The sequence below is a fragment of the Ixodes scapularis genome, unplaced genomic scaffold (assembly GCF_016920785.2).
Source record: "Ixodes scapularis isolate PalLabHiFi unplaced genomic scaffold, ASM1692078v2 PGA_scaffold1__304_contigs__length_218370807, whole genome shotgun sequence".
In the NCBI taxonomy this organism is placed as follows: Eukaryota; Metazoa; Arthropoda; class Arachnida; order Ixodida; family Ixodidae; genus Ixodes; species Ixodes scapularis.
The window spans coordinates 4626299-4631298 of NW_024609846.1; positions in this window are offsets into that span (position 1 = coordinate 4626299).

Below are 5000 nucleotides of genomic sequence, written 5' to 3' on the forward strand. Positions count from 1 at the left end.
CGCGCTGGTGGGCCTTGAATATGTAAATATTGAAACGCTGTATACACGCAGACGGCGCTAGGAAAGGTAAGTAAGAATAAGCAATACGTATGAGTCCGCTGTAGTGTGCTGTCCGTCGAATATGTCACACATTTCGGACCGGCTTGGCTTTGTACTTCGTTGGGCGCGCGACTGAGCAGCTGGGAGGCCAACTTGCACTGCCGAAATGTTGGGGCCAGATTGCTCGATAGAGCTGCTCGATAGACTTCATTTGTTCTCAATGAGAGGCAATATGTGGGCATCGTTTGCACTCAATTAGTCTCGATCAAAGCAATATTCGCTTCCAACTGCGTCTACACGATGAACCAATATGTAGATGGACACAACAGGCGGAGGCACTCGAGTCACCGATGCAGGCTGCTCATGAATACAGCACGTTTGCGCACTACCGTCTCCGGATGAACTTTACGAGGTCCTCCCAATAATGCCTGGTGGGTTCTACAGACTCGTTAGAACGGCCCTGAAAGGCCAAACACGCCCTTCCATATCGTCCCTGAAAGGCCCTACAGACCTTTAAGGACGATCCTGAAGGAACGCACACATCTCGGAAGAATATCTTAGTGGGCCCCACAGACCTACTAGAGAAGCCTGGTGGGCCCATTAGACATTGCAGGATATCCTGAAAGGCCTCTCAGGCCCTCACAGGAAATCCTAGTGGGCCTCACAGACATTTGTTTCAAAAGGGGAATACCACCAATATCATTTCAGCCGCTGTAAATAGGGAGTTCGCTGGAGGTCTGGAAATATTTACGCCGTATTAAAAAAGCATGGGCCGGATCAAACTGAGCCGGATCCTTCGCGTAAGAAACGTGTGTGCTCCGATCATTTTTACGAGGACGACTTCAGCATCCTGAATTGGAAGAATCAGGGGTGAGTAATTGCAGCATAATATTAAAATGTACGTCTGTACACCTCATTTGATTTAGGTATTATATATCTACAGATTCTGTCAGAGACCGAAGGAATCTAAAGCGCGAACTCTCTATCTCGAGATGGCTTTGTACTTCGTCTTTCTTTATAGTCTATGCCCCTGCAATATCGACGATTGAATCGTTCGCATTAGTTCAAAGTGCTCAGTCTTTCAAAATAGTTATTTCTCCTGGGGAACAGCTTTCTAGATCGCAGATATTTATAGATGCAGAGCTTTTGGCAAGAAAATGTGGTTGCGCTCCCCGAAACCATTAAAAACCATAATAACACGTTTTTAAGCAAGATGCTTGTGCTGGTATTCGTGGTGTGCGCGCGCTGTCACAGCCAATAGCGATTTCCAAAAAATAGTTTATTATACACCGCAAGCTTAAGCGAAACCGCATGCCATCAAGGAACTTGGCCAACAGACCTGTCAAACAGGGCACCATCAAACGCAGGAATCTCGAGAACGTCGCCTGTTGTTGAAGTTGGTTCGGGAATAAAGCATTGTGAGTGTTTTAATGAAACTGTCCATTTGTACCTACCGGGTCTTCACCCACCTCCCGTCGCCGCCCCTCCCCCCCCCCCCCCCAAAAAAAAAAAACATTTATGTTTTGTATTAGAAAGATTTCCAAACACCAGTGACCTGACACGGTAAGTACGCCTGTTTCTTAAATACGTGTTTTAGTGGTCCCATTCGCGCAATAAAATTTCAAGTCTTGACGCCTATTAGAAAAAGAAATGAACTCAATATGGCACAAGACATTCTTCTGTCGTTTTTTTACGGATTTCGAGTTGAGATTTGAAAATATAATGCGATAATGTTATCAGTCAAGGACGTATTGGAGGAAGTTTTCGCTTTAAACGTGAAGTCGCTGATTTGCGCTGGCCACTGTATACCTTCAATTTATTTTGGGGAAATCTGGTAAATTTATTTCCCAGTCTTATCGCGTTTTTTCGCATGTGCTCCTACTGTGAAAAAGTACTACTAGACTATTATGTATTTAAAGTTGCATAACTCATAAGCATCTACTGGTTACATTGCGTACTCATAAAGGTAACCTGGGTGACATTACGTTAAAAGGTTTGATGTGTCCACAAATGTTTTAATTTTATGAGATCTCATCAACTTTGGCCATTTTATTTGAACAGTTGTGCATGAAGACGATTTAAATAATATAATCTGTACCAACCACCTTTTCGCTCTAAAAACGTGTAGTTAACAAGCTACGACACATATTGAGCAAACACTTGCATCGACCAAAGGGCCTGCGGTGGGCCCTTCGCCCACCGGCGAATGCCTGGTAACCGCGACGTCCATGGCAATAGGTGGCGCTTCCCACCACTTCCAATTTGATGGAGAAAACGCCAAAATCGTTGGCCATCCAGCCATTCAAACTGCGCCAAACCTGTCCGCGCCCAGGCAATTGTATTATCGAGGAGTGAGATGAATTCTCTATAGTAAAGTATTTGCCCGAACTTCTGTGCGCGAACAGGACCAGCTTGAAAGCAATTTGTAGGGCACGTGCTTTTATCGCAGGAGTGCTCGTTTCATGGTGAAATTGGAAGCGGACATGCTCGCTAGTGCCGAACTGATGCACAGCTCGTTCCAAAGCATCCCGAATAAGAAATTTTTGAAAAAAAAAGGTTGATTCCAACGACAAATAATACGTTAGAAACCACAATTTAACATAAGATAAAAATAAAAAACGGCCCCAGGTTGTCCATAAACTATAAAATATATTTTGCGAGTAAGATTCGCCAAAATAGTAGGCAGAGGAAAAAAATTAGCCATTTGCGTTAAGCACATATTTAGATCTATTTTGGTTCACATTCCGCCCATAAAAAAAAAAAAAAAAAAAAAAGTTTTGAAAGAAGCCAAGCACGCACCTGATCTCGCGAACTGGCCGTGTCATTCCGCACGATAAAATCTCAGAATGAAAGATGCGCAGCTCTGTGGTAATGACTCGTGCGAGATGGACAGCGCTTGTTGCTTTACCCCGCTGTCGCAATCCACGGCACGGCCGCATCGTCGTGCTCCAGATATAGAACGCTGCATTTTGTCTGCGGCACCACCAAAGAGCAAACACCATGCTGCTTTCGGCCTTCGGAATTCCGAAAGCCGAAGTGCAGTGTCGGGGGCGCAGGAAATATCACCGCCGCTCACAGCTGCCAGCTCGTGTATCTGGGCAAACTGGTACGTGTCCCGCATAGACTGGGCTTACCCATACAGCATAATAAAGCTCATAAAGTATTCTGAGAACATAAAAAGAAAGAACGTGCCTGGAATGTATGCAGATACACCTGGGAAAGTGTGATGTAACCAGAGAATGTTATCGATGTGTGTTTTGCTTTGCACGTTGAGTTGAGAGGAAAGGTGATTGAGAGAAAGAATGAAAGTAGGAGTGGGGATAAAATATATATATAAAGAGAGAGCGAGAAAGACAAGCGTGATAGAGAGAAAGAAGCAGAAAAATATACAAACGATACGCAAGCATAGAATATTGTTTTAGCTATTTTTTTAATTTGCTTCTTTTACTATTTTTGTGCATAAGACCGAGAAATGACACACAAATTAATTATAAATAATAAGTAACTTATCAAGCTTCGTACATAGGACGCATTGATTTGGAAAGAAAAGCTGCTAAACTTTAAGGTGAACCAGAGCGCCAGAGCTACACTGATGGACAAACCAGAAATTCAAATATTAATTGAAAAATATAAGTAGAAAACTACGAACAAGAAACGAGGGTGGAGGCAAGCTTGAGAAGGTTAAGACATTCCAGGACACCATAGTTTTCTAAAAAATTCCGCTTGCGCGAAAAAAGTATGAGCTGTCGTCTATTGGAGAAAATAGTTTTTTCGTATTTCTAATCCGCCAGCGTTCTTTGTTAAACAAAGAAGGATTTTAATGGACAAGAAGATTCCCCAAATAGATGAGACAAAGGAAGACGAAAAGGGAGACCCGAAGAAACTCCTTGAGAAGTCACTGCAATCTGTATGTGAACTACAACTCGAGCTATATAAGCTTATCTATGCACCTGTAGAAATCAAAAGGCCGCAGTATGAAAGTTCATCGGCTAAACTAACAACCCAGGCAAACAGCGCACCTGTGACAAATGCTAACTAGGCAGTTCATTTAACAACCTACAAAAATCTAAGCACAGACTGTTAGCGTTCGTAGACTGTTAGGCTTACTAGTGTTCACAAGTCATAATTCCTGGGAAAGGGCAACAAGGGGGACAGATGAAAAACACAAATTTCCAAACACCTTTGTTCCCCTTCCAAGGATCATTTTCGTCATTCTTGTCCAGCTCGCTTCCACCTTTGCATTCAATTGAATTATCATTATAACCTTAAAAATGCAAGCAGTTCAGCCCTGTTGGTGTTAGATTGATGACAGCCGATAAAACCCGTGTGCTCTACTGATGTGTAAGTCCTGGTTAGCTCACTTGGTAGAGCGCTCCACTCGAAAAAAAAATTCTTGGATCGATACCCGGACCAGGCGGATTTCTTCGGTAGCGCACCAGTCACCTATAGCTGTGTTTGGAGATTTATGTTCGTCCTTTGTCTCCCTTGTTCCCCTTCTCCAGGGATTATTTACCTTTCTTAGTTTGAAAAACTTTTTTGTTTTTCTTTCACATTCTGATTTACTTGTAAGGAAACACTACTTTTCTAGTCTATGTTTTTTTCTTTCGCTTTCTAAATTCCTTGCTGTAGGATGTTACGTAACTTGCGAACGGAGTGGAAGGTAGAAAGGAAGCTCAACGTTGCCATTTGCTTAAAGAAAGAGCAAAGCTGTTTGCTCGTGTTTTGCCTAATATAGATCTCGCTTGATGATTCTTGAATTTGCATACTAAACAAATACACGTAAACGCGTCAAATGAAAGCCAAAACGTAAATAAAAATAATTTCATTCTTTATTTTTGCGGGAAAGGGTTTAATTCTAATAAGCGCTGTAATACTTGTGCGCTTTAAAAGATGATCTAAACCACGATTCAAGACACGACTCTCTCTCTCTTTCTGTCATGCTTTTAATTCCTACATAAATT